Below are 13,069 nucleotides of genomic sequence, written 5' to 3'. Positions count from 1 at the left end.
ATCGAATTTCTTTTGCAGCCATCAACTCCTGTCAGAACCAAATTACATAATGCAAACCTCTAGAAAGCATCTTTCATAAAACTGCAATATATATATATATATATATATATATATATATATAATGTCTGATGTTTTCTCAAGTCCATACCCATATAATGCCTCATGGTCACATCATTAACATTAGCCGTCGAATTAATCACATACTAACAACTCACCTGGTCACCATCTTTGTTAACATCTTCTGCAATATATCACACTTCAACAGTTTTGCAACATCTTTATTATCATCATCATCCAACTACAACTGCTACATAATGCACTACCTGGACTCTTCAATGCCAACAACACTTCTTTTCAAACAACCTATCCAGTGAACATCCATGTGAGCATGTATGAAGGTAATCTCTGTTAACATAATGCATGCTAAGACAAACATGCCAAAGCCAACAAGTTCTTGGGATAGATACAGCATACTAATCTGCAGTTACCACAATAATTGCCAGTAATATAATAATGATCTTCCAGTATATTAATATATTCTATATCCTTTGATGATGATAAAATTGTGTGATATGTCCCCCTTCGATTGATATGTTGTTCTGGTCATATATCCTCAAGAGACGGTGGAAGGTGGTGCCTTTGTTTGGTCACAACCATCTCAGGAGTAACGTCCCTTCATATATTTTGCCCCTTCCTTAATTAAGTCAATTATTGTTATGCTCCTTAACAACCCGTGCTTTGCCTTGACAAATCGGGGCATTATTCCTAGGAGATGGTATCATGAAAGAGAGTCTTGTCCAGGCTGACTACTCATCCAATGAATTCTTTGATCTGCTGTTGTGTTGACTTATATAAGGATCACCATATATTCGTATGCATAGATCTGCCTTCTCATTACTGCTTATGATGATAATTAGGGCTTAATCTATTGATTCCCACAGAAAATCATGAAGTCTTACAAGTAAAACGGTTTTCTGAATTATATATATCTGAACTCATCCTAAGGCCATTGTGGACAAATGAAATTAAGGCGGGGGTATGACAAAGTGCTCCTTCCAGGCAAGGATGTTCAAAATGCAAAGAAACATCCAAGGGTGAAAATCTTTGGCATTGGGCATCCTCATGAAGTACATTCCTATGAATGACCTTCGCCAATTTAGTGAGCACTTTTCTTGGCCTATCCATCATATTTTTGTTAATCGAGTCTGTTGGTTCAGTGAGCTATTCATAATACTGATTTCCCCTACCTATATTCATAACTGAATACTCACTGGTGTTGGTGTACATTTTATCATTCACCGAACATTAGAATAAAATAGCCAAGGATACTCTACCCTCCCTTGAACAAAATCACTACGTGTGCCAAGATTGCAAAGAAAGACCACACAGCAACTCCAAGGTTTATATGTGCGAACAGGCGACTTTATGTTGGATAGCTTCCTTGGTTACGTATGTTGAAATACAAGGGGGACTTACGCTTGGCTCGTTTAATTCACAATGAACGTCTAGACAATGAAGCTCTATCGTTTGGGTCTTGGATCATGGACTTCAAGAAAACTGAAAAGGAGATAAGGGTTTAGAAGTTCAACTCTATTCCTAAGAATTCAAGAGACGGTATTGACTAGGTGAAACCAATAACCACACTTTGCTTCGCCGCGCTAGGACAACTACACAAAGTGGATGCAATCTTCAAGGGGTGTGCTTATGATTTTCACGTCATGAATAACTACCATCAAATCGAACAATATTTATCCAGACAAAAGCTAAGCATCCACAAAGTAGGCTTAGACTAACTTTACACAATGAACAAAAATAATCTGTTCATCAAAAGTATGAGTAGAAGATTGACCACAAATCAATACTTATCAGATTTTGCATTTGTCTAACATACATGAAATAAAATCTAAACTATGATGAGGGATAAGAACCATGCAAACTCCAAAATAAGAGAAGTAATCACCATCAATTTGAACAATACATTACTTATTACTATGGTAGTCGTCATAAACAACAATTTGCTTATCTCAACATGTTTTGCAACATGCTCCCATGTTTTACAAATGAGGGGTGAGCTTAATTTATAGGCTCTTCAATTACAATTCAATGGCCAAGATTGATTTTGAATCAACTGTCTAGATTACAAAATAAAACCCTAATTAGGGTTTGTTACAACTATCTCTTAACCAATGAGAAAATCGCATTTTGGGACACTTGTCCTTCTGCTAAATATAAACCAATAATAAAATAGAAAGTTGTTGCATTGTGATGTATGCCTTCTAGAAGCCTCCGTGGATAAAGTCAGGTTTATTGAACCTAGACGTGTTGGCTTGGAAAAATTTGATCGGTTGGAAGATGATGAGGTGCCACCTCAGCGTGTTGGATGTCCTTGGTCACTTTGTTCTTCTTCCACGTATTTGCCTTAGAATATCTTTCCTTTCCGACAACTCTATCCTTTCTGCTTGCTTCTTCCTAGCTTTGATCTTAGATTCCTTTCAAGATTTTGATCTCTTATTCTCGCCTACATTTCAACCTTTGAGGTCTAGAAATCTCCTCTTGGAGCAAATATTTAAACTTGAAGTTATTAAAATTTTCTTTTTTGATTGCTTTGAAATTCCTCCTACTTGAATTGGACTGATGGTATTCCTCTGAATTCTCCAATTTGTGTCGAGATATTGCCTATGTATGGAAATTTATTTAAAATACTCTTCTTGTCACCATCTGATTCTGATTGGGAGCTTGTCTTCAATTCTTCAGAAGATGAAATCCTTCAAGAAGTTGTCCCAATTGCTTCAATAAGTCTAGGATTGTAGATGAAATCTCCCAAGAAGTCCGAAATTCTTCTATATTTTCACCAAGTCTAAGGACTTTTCTTTCTTGGTGCCTTGACATTCTTTCAAGTGCCTTGAATTTGGAGAAGAACTCCCCTATGCTTTCACCACAATGGAGGAAATTGGAATTTTCTCTGTGAAGTATTTCCCATACTTAGCCAAATTTTGGCTATTCAATTCATTTTGTGACACCTTCATGCGGACCTTTCAACTTCTAGCCAGATTTTGGCCATCTCCATGCTCGGACGAACTTTGCTTGTGGATTTTCCTTCAATTCTGAATTTGGCTTGTGCTAAGTAGGAATGACTCCATCCTTGGACAAGGATTTTATTCATTTTCTCTTTACTTTTCCTCTTTATTCTTCTTCATTCTTCTTGTTTCCTTTCCAACGCTTAGTCAAAATTTGACTCTTTTGTTGTGGAAAATTCCACACTTAGCCATTTTTTTAATTTTCTCTTCCTTATTTCCTTTCCAACACTTGGGTGGGACTTTGGAAATTCCTTTCCTTCCTTGCTTCAAAAAAATCCACTTATTGTCTTCAAAAATCTTCCCTCCTAGCCAACTTGTCTTCATCTTGGCCATGTAGGTGAATGTGTTGGCAAGGAATCTTTAGAAATTTATGTGTTTTGAAAAATTTCTCTAAGTGCTTGGCAAATTTTTGAAAAATAATTCTAAGTGTTGGGCAAATTTCTTGACTTTCCAAACTTGGTCAGCTATATTCATGACGGAGTTTGCCATGTGTTAGGACATTCTTTTCATGACCTTGGTGGACTTCATGCGGTGTCATGCTATTTCCATCTTCAAGATGGTGGACTTCATGTGGCCTTAGGCCATTCTTTCTCCTTCATGTGCGGATTTTAAGTGTTTCCATGCCATTTCTAACCCTTTGGCGGACTTCATGTGCCTTCATACAAGGTGGACTTTGCACTTCATCATGCCAATTATTTCTATGTGTCAAGGTGGACTTGCTACTTTGTTATTCCATCTATACTTCAACCTTGGGTGGACTTCACCATTGGCAAGCCATCTTGCTAACTTCTCTTGGCGGACTTGGTTGCTGGTTGGACAATTTGCTTTCAACATAGGTGGACTTTGAATGGTCTTGGACATTTTACCAAGTGTCAAAGCAGAGTTCATCATTGTTTGGGCATCTTCTTTGATTTTCCCATGGCAGACTTCAGCATTGTTTGGACGTTTTGAATTTATTGCATGGCGGACTTCACATTTTCCATGCCATTTCATGGCAGAGTTTAGCCTTGACAAGACATTTCTTGGCAGACTTGGAGGGGGTGGAATTCATTGTGCCTTGGACATTGTTCTCTCCTCATGGCGTACTTCATTATTGGGAAGCCATTTCTTGGCAGACTTCACTTGGCTTCAGACAATTTCAACCTTTTTCATGGCAGATTTTATGATTGGTTGGCCATGTTGGGTGGAGTTGTTCATTGCTTAGGAAATTTCCTTGACACTTAACCAAATTTTGAAATTGTATTCTCCAAGGTATCAACAATTAGCCAATTTTCTGATTTTTTTCTCCCCAAGGTATCAACCAGAGAAACGAGAATCGCCCGAACTCGCCCAAACTCGGTGACTCTGGGTCCGAGTCATGCCTCCCAAGTCTACAAAGCTCAGACTCGGACTTGGCCGAGTCTAAGAGGCAAACTCGCCGAGTTGGCGAGTTTGGCCTAAAATCGCCAAACTCGGCAAGTCCCGTGCCTAAAACTCGACCGCCGGTTGGGTTAAATAAAATGACAAAAAAAAACATTTTAAAAAGTTTTTTTAACTTTTTCTTTTTTTGTTATTTATCCTTAGCCCCTAAAAGTTCACCTATGTTTAGGACCCACTACCTTTGACCTCCTAAATCCCCAATCCATCATTTCCTTTGCCCTCTCCAAATCTCGACCAAGCTTTCTAATATTTCCTTTGACCCCTAACATCCATGAACTAACTTTGACACATTTCCTTTGGGGTCCAAAATCCACGATCTAGCACTTCCTTAGTTCCTTTGACCCCCAAAATCTCCGATCAGCTCATGAGTCTTTTCCTTTGACCATCGCAAAGTCCGAACTATCTTGGGGAGTGTTGATGTGTTTTTTATGCACAATCAAACACAGAATAAAATACCATGGTATCTTATCCTCTCTTGATCAAAATCTTTCCAAATGCTAAGCTACGTGATCAATTGGAAGACTCCAAGGTTCCTAATGTCAGGTCTCGATGTGTGGATAAGCTCAATGGTTGATGTGATTGTTGGTAATCCAAGGGGACTTACATTTGAATGGTTGAATATTGAACATTTGGATGTCATTGGAACTTAAGTTCTAATTACTAGCTTGGAAAACAAAAAAGAGCAAAAGACATGGGTTTAGGAAGACTACGCTACTCTTAAGAATGCAAGGGACTCTAAATGATTGAATGAGCTTCGACTAAGCTCAGCTTTGCCATCAAAGAACAACTCCACAAAGCCAATGCGATCTTCTAAGGAGAGCAAAATGATGTTCAAATCACCACCAACGGCATAGACACCATCAAGACAATGCATATCAATGAGTCAAGTAGCAATTGAGGTTAAGCTCACTAAGAGTCCACTTGACCACACAAGGCAGACCTACAATCAGCAAATTGCTAGTGGTATGGATATATGAATTTCATCATTGATCATTCACAATTCCTTTCATTCATCTAATTATTCATAATCTAACATGAAGATCCAACAAGAAACCATGCATTTGTAAAGAAACAACACATTCCACCATAACTTTAATGAAAAGGAAGTTTATTTACAACTTTGGCAACAATTCCTGCCTTCTCCTCGTACTCTACTCTAGCTGCTATCTGCTATTAAATTATTCTTGAACTACTAACTATTGACAATTAACCTACTATTAACCTCCTATTTTTCAATTATTCTTCTATTTTCTATTAACCTTTACAAAAGAGTTGTTTGAGCCTTATATAGAGAGCTCATTAAAATTCAAAGGCTCAAATTGATTTGAGATCAATGGCCGAGATTACAAGATGAAAACCTTAATTAGGGTTTGTTACAACAAACTCTTCTTAGCCAATGAAATAATTACAAAATTTGGACACGTCTTCTCTTGAATATATGACCAATGGATAGTGGGGGTAGGTACATTGGAGTTTGTGTCCCCATGAGTGAGTCAAGTGCATCACATCTAGACATGCTAATGTAGAACCTTCCGATTGATGGAGTGTTGACTAGAATGCCACCTCAATTTGCTTGTACTTGATATCTCATGAATATTGATGTCTTGGGTAATATCTCTCGATACTCAACATCTAAAGCTTCAGCAGTGATGATGATGAAGGCGTGTTTCCAAATTATATCATGTTGTTCAAGCTGATCTTCTAACTTTGATTAACTTTTCTGAAACTATCCTCTTGAATGTCTCAATGTTGAAAGCCATGAAGGTGCAAGGTGTATATGTTGACTTCCTCTTAGTCTTGAATCTTGATATTGCCTTGGAATGAAACCTTGATGTCACAACTGCTTCTTCACTCCTTCAGATTCTTTTGTGATCCCCTTCATGTTGTTGGTTCTTTCATCCACATCCTTGGATGTGTGGAGATGTGTGGATCATGCTCTTGTGTAAGTGAATCCTTCCCATGCCCTTGAAGTGTCCCTTGTGAAGTTGCGTGGTGGTGTGGGTCTTGCAATCTTCCTTCTCTTATTCTTCCAAGGTGTTGTTTTGCAATTTGCATCATCATCCTTTCAGATCTGCAAAACAAAATAAATATGGTATCAAACACACATGATATATAACCTTTACACACCCTCTTAATTTGATATGATCTCTGATTTTTTATGTGTTGCAGGTCTGACGGGTGCATTTATAGGGGAAGTCGCTCCTTTCCATTGGCAAAGGAAGTAGGTTCACTGCCTTGCTTTTGGTGGAGAAGGAATTTGCTTGGCTCAAGTGATCAAATGACTGATTTGACTTAGCATTTATATGTTTTGAAGGAAAGGATGTGTCTCTTAGGTTAAAGGACGACCTGATTTAGTTAAATAAAATTACTATTATCTTTTCAAGGTAGTTGACTCGACAATCACTTAACACATTTTCCATTTCAAATTTGAATTTCAGCGACAAATGTTTGTGTATGTTGGTGGGCATGGTAGTTAGGAAGTTCACTCCTGGGTAGGAACAAAGGAATTGCACTTCACTCCTAAGAGAGAGCAATGGAAGTGCAATTCATTCGCCATCCAACTTGCTTCTTAGCCATTTTTTATCAATTTGCCCCCTTTTTATCAACTCATGCCTTAGGTTTTTTGTTTTCCATGCATGTAGGTGCATCAGATTACATTCAAAGGATGTCTTGGAAGATATTTCTCTCTCATGACGGAGCAATGGTAATCAAATTCGCTCCAAATGAAGAGCAAAGGAAGTGCACTTCGCTCCTAAGAGGGAGCAATGGAAGTGCACTTCACTCCAATGATGGAGCAAAGGAAGTGACTTCAAATCATTATCTCCAGCAATTCTTTATCAAATGTCCATCCATTTGATCCATTCAATGAGGTGAAGGCTTTAGATTCGTTCTTCCCTTAGTTAAAATTTGCCAAATCATCTTTAAGTATGCAGAAAAAGTGACTTCGCTCCTAAGAAGGAGCAAAGGAAGTCAAAATCTCTCCTAAGAAGGAGCAAAGGAAGGCAAATTCGCTACTAAGAAGGAACAAAGGAAATTTGCTCATACTTAGTCCAATTTTCAGGTTGCCGATTGGAAACTAAATTCATTACTTGACAAAAGGCAGTATATGATGATCAAAGGATGGCCTAGACTTTGTAGAAGGCAAGGAGAGGAGGTTTGCTCCTAAAAAGGAGCAAAGTGTACTTTGCTCCTGAGAAGGAGCAATGGAAGTGCAATTCACTCCAAGGAGGGAGCAAAGGAAATGCAATTTGCTCCAAGGAGGGAGCAAAGGAAATTTTCATGTACTTCGTCAAATTTTCACCCTTGCAACCTGCCTTTCAATGAAGTGCGATCAGACCTCTTGGATGACGAAGGAAACCTTGCATAATTGGTGCAAGTTCATCCAAGGGATGCATCTATTAAACTTCCTCACTAGTCTTTTTCAAATTGATACCTCATCCATCTCCATCTCACATATTGCTTCTATCATTGTCATTGCCCTATCCAAACCCCAATCTGCTCATAAGTAGTGTCATTGACTCTCTAAAAGCCCAAACTTGCACATGTTTATACAAAAAATCAGGTCAAAGCTCGAAAATCAGACCTGAGATGGATTAAATCAGACACAAAAGTAGAGTCTCAGATAGAAAGTATGACAAAATCAGACTTTAGAGATGAAAATCAGGGATTAAACAAAGGGAAATCGTTTACAAATTTAAAGAATGAAATAAAATAGTTCTCTTCTATATCTTGATCAAGGATTGTGTGTTTTTTTCAGGTTATGGATGCAAGGAAGAAGGAACTCTATCACTTGGGGGAGATGAGAACTCACACATCAACATCAGTATGCTCAAAGTAAAGACAAGGAAGATTGGACAATGCAAGAGATATGCCTCCATCGCAAACTCTTTCTTGTGATGAATTACAAGATCAAGCAAGCTAAGGTGGCGACCAAGTCTAATGCAATCATATTATTCCAAGTCAAGGTGTCCATATTCCATGCACCTAGCTCATCCATCAAGGAGACAACTTCCATATGTGGGCACAAACTATACCTACCCTCACCATTCATTGGTCAATTATTGAAGAAAGGACATGTGTCCTAATTTATTGTAAATTTATTATTGGTCAAGCATTAAATGCTTTGCAATGGGTGTAACAAACCCTAATTAGGGTTTCTATCTTTCAATATTTGCCATTGATGTGGATTCGATCTTGGTCCTTCATTGTACTAAAGAGCATTATATAAGGCTCCACTCTCCTTATTTGTAAAGGTTAATAGCATGTTATAGTTAGTAGTTCAAGAATAGTTTAGTAGCAAATAATAATAAGATAACAATTAGAGTAGAATAGGAAGAGAAGGCAGAAATTGTTGCCAAAGTTGTGTTGGTAAACAGATTCATCACTGCGGTTGTTTACTTGAAACTAACACTGTTTGCCTGATGAGCAGTGACAAACATTCCAACAGTGGGAGAGATCATTTAGTGAAACACGATCTTCCTCTACATTTGAGACGGGCAGCTCCCTCATATGATAGGGGTAATTAGGATTTTGTGTACTTTTAACCTGAAAGTAAATAACGGAGAAATCATAAAACTAAAGAGGAATAAAGATAGAAACCCCAACAAAAGACATACGACCATCAACTGAGATTTCCCAACATTAGCAACAAGTTACAAGGGGAGTTTATAAGGTAATATGCTTAGCCATGAGATGAGGATAAAGAAGAATGACAAATCTCAACATACGGAGAGATAAGACACTTCAACACATTCAAACTGAGATACCAAAGGTTGCTTGCGAATCATCACATCAATTGTATAGATCACATATGCATAAAAAGACTACCAATTTGACATGCGAGAAATCGGCAATGATAACACATGAATATATTTAGAACATACGAACTAAGATGTATTCTTCATTATCCTTTTGGAAATATACAAGTCCAAAATCTTTTCTATACATGGTGCAAATCAAAATGTCATTACAAGTTTCTCCTGGAATTCCAGCAGAGTTTTCCCCTCCGTAAAAAGTTCCCCCCGATAATACAAATAGCCTTGTATTTATAGGCTTCCCAGAATAACCACCTTCGTAACTAACTTTAATCCTGGGTTAATAACTAACTCTTTTCTGCGTAAATTTCAAAGAGTTAATAACTTACACACTTATGTGCAAAAAAAGTCAACTTCCTAGCCTTTAGTTACAATGAGTGACACAAGCCAGTTTTTACAAAAATAATATCAAACCCATTACATTGAAGAAATAATTCGTTTGTTGATTTTATCGAGGTGGCCTCCATCTTCATTTGCTTCATTGCAGTTGTAATTATCCCAAAGTACCAACAATTGCAGTATACTAACACATTAATGTTTTGACCATTGACTTATAAGAAATACTTGCCCACTAATATATTGGCCTCATGAACATGCTCTCAAATTGCATCTATGTTTGTCAATCATTCTTTAATTTCATAAAACATCTTTTCATAATGGGAAGGCTCGCATGATGGCTTGATTGATTCTTTGCATTCATACATTGTGGATTCCATCAACCTTCAAGAAAACTTGTTGATAATTCCATAGGCTATCCCAACATTCTTTCATAGTTGTCGCCATAATATTTTGGATCAACTATCTCACAGCTTGTTAATGTATTATCTAACACCTCATAGACCTACATGAGATCACATTCCTTTGTAACATTCCCTCAAACACATACAACTGCTTCCTCATTTGTATATATGTCAATTATGCTGAGTAAAGAACTTGAAATAGCAACATAGAGCCGACATCCTCCATCTTTTGATAAATTCCCATACTCTATTCTAGAACTTCTATTGTCTGTGATGTGATCTATCTCCTACACTAAAGCATGTCCCATTTTATAGCCTTCAATCTAAATACACTACAGTATCTTTCTAATGCCTCCATATTTCATCAATCTGCTTACTATTTGAATCTCACCACACCTGTCTACTTTCGGCTTATATTCATGAATGATCTGCAAGCACACCGAGAAGACACGTCGACACAACGACCACAAGTTTAACTTGCATCCTAATAATATGGTTTAGAGCATCCTCTAGATATCCACTGCGAGTAGAAAGGTGAACTGCAATCCATGCAAACAAAGATTACACTGTTAGAATGCATCAAGAGTGATTCATTAATTCAAAGATTTTTGAGATCTTCCTTGTGAAATTCATTTTTCTGTATAGACTGTAATCATTGCATTCCCTTTGAGGTTTCTATTGAGCAGTTCATGAGCATTGTTGATGCTTCTACAATTAGCATACACTTCCACAAGGGCCATTGCAACTACAAAACCCACCTAACAATTGCATTTTCTTGGAAATTCCAAAACATTTTCAATAGATCAATTTTATACACGGGCTGCAATAATACGTCCATGAGATGACATCTCTTTTGAGGCATCTAATCAAACAATTTGCTGCCTTGTTTGTGCTTCTCAGTCAGCCTTCAACTTGCACTTCATATAGGCAAATAGTCAAACATTTTGTGTGCTACCTCTGCCTCCACATTTGCATTCAGTGGGATGACATGTCTGAGGCATTTAGTTAAACAGTTTGCATACCGTGTAAGCAACTTCACCAGTTTACATGCTATGTCTATGCTTCCACCATTGCGTACATCTGCCACAACCATGGCATTCTTTTGGAGCATTCTGCCATTTGGATGGTGTTTTGTGTCCTTGTTAGAGCCAAAAGTCTTCTACAAGTATTAAAAGGAAATGGGCGATTGAGAGAAATGTCTAAAAAAGCCATGATAGATTAATGGCAATCGTCCTTGTTGGCATTTTTGATGATAATGTTGTGATTGTCATTGATGGACGCACACTTGCTTTGAGATCACTTTTTGTATGTATGAGTTATGCTCAACCAGTATTTGTTCCAACCGGTATTATGTATTATAGTTTTTAGACTATCGGTGTTTTGCAGAAAGTGCTTTACCGATCTCAAGCGATATGAAGACCCAAAGCAGTATGAAGACCTCAAGCGGTTCAAGGATCTCAAGCAATACGAAGGAACTAAAGCAACAACTATCATTTTGACAACCGGTAATCAATTAAAATGTATGAACCGGTATTTTTGTGATGAGTTATAATCCACCGACACTTTGGCGGTGATTCTGTGTCGTGTTACCAAATGTGTCTAGATGCATTGAACCTAGGAACTTACAATGTAATCCTATTGGACCGACATGAAATCAGATTCCTTTATAAGGACATCATGTCTAAGGTTTTAGTTGTTGTTAGGGTTTAAGGTGATTAATGAGGTTTTTGTATGTGCGATCATAGCAGAGAAGATTAGGTATGTGTGAAGATACATAGTGTGGAGATATTGAAGACTGAAGTAATGCTGAAATGCATTAACAATGAGCTATCAAGGATCTAACCAAGCATACTGTGCTAGTATTTAGATCACTCACTTGTTGATTACTCACATCTTCGGCAAGTGTGAAACCCTTAACTTGGTAGGCCTGGTAAAGCCTTTGTAAATCCTCTAATAAGGTGGTTCACAATTGTGGATCTGAAATCCTCTCACAAGGTAGTCTTTAATCGGACTTATCTCCTAACAGAGATTGAGATTCCTAACATGATCTATTCTGGTAAAGAACATTATATGACCTTAACTGGTCTGGTTACTATTTTGTAGATAGTTACTTGTGGGTTTCATCTCACCGTGGTTTTTTCCATTTGGGTTTTCACGTCAAATCTCTTGTGTTATGGTGATTGTGCTCCTGTGGGTGAATGTGTTATTTGTTGTTTGGTTTGCATTTGTTTTAATCGGTTTGTTAGTAAATCTGTTATACCGGTTGATTGTTAAATTGTTTAAGTGTTTGGGATCAATAATTTTTGGTATACTAATTCATCCCCCCTCTTAGTATTCATCAATTGGTATCAGAGCCAACCTTTCTATAAGTTTAACCACTGGGAAGGCGATATGGGGGAATACACTGTGAGGGAACTTACTCATCGTCTCACTCAGACTGAGAGAGCCTTTGATGATCTCAAAGTCAAATATAAGGCCTCTCTGGCAAAAAGAAGAGAGCATGCTGAGAAACTGATGGAGCTTATTGAAAACAGTTTTTCTGATGAAGCGGACATGGAAGCTCTAGTTGAAGAAGTTGAAAAATTGGATGAGTCTAATGCCAGCCTGAGAAGGGAACTGGAAGGACTGACTATCAGAATGTGTCAAGATCTTGAAAATTAGAGGAAAGCTGAAGATCTGGTAAAAGACAAAGATCATGAGATCTCCAAGCTGAAACAAGAAATCAGTGCCCTTACCGCTCATCTCCAAGACAGCAAAGTGGAAAAAGAAGAAATGCAAGGTGAACTAAACATGGCTATTTCTGAGAATGCAACTTTGAAGGAATCCAATGCTACTATTTCCAAGGAACTCAGTGAGTCAAAGGAAATACTCGCCAAATTCAATAAGAGTACTGTTAAGCTAGAACAAAATCTTGAATCAGCAAAACCAGTAAAGAATACCACTGGACCTGGTTTTTCCAGTCATGATGAAGGTGAGACCTCTGGAACAAAAGATGGAGCATCAAAGAAGCAACCGACAT

The sequence above is a fragment of the Cryptomeria japonica genome, chromosome 5 (assembly GCF_030272615.1).
Source record: "Cryptomeria japonica chromosome 5, Sugi_1.0, whole genome shotgun sequence".
In the NCBI taxonomy this organism is placed as follows: domain Eukaryota; kingdom Viridiplantae; phylum Streptophyta; class Pinopsida; order Cupressales; family Cupressaceae; genus Cryptomeria; species Cryptomeria japonica.
This window is presented reverse-complemented; position numbering follows the sequence as displayed.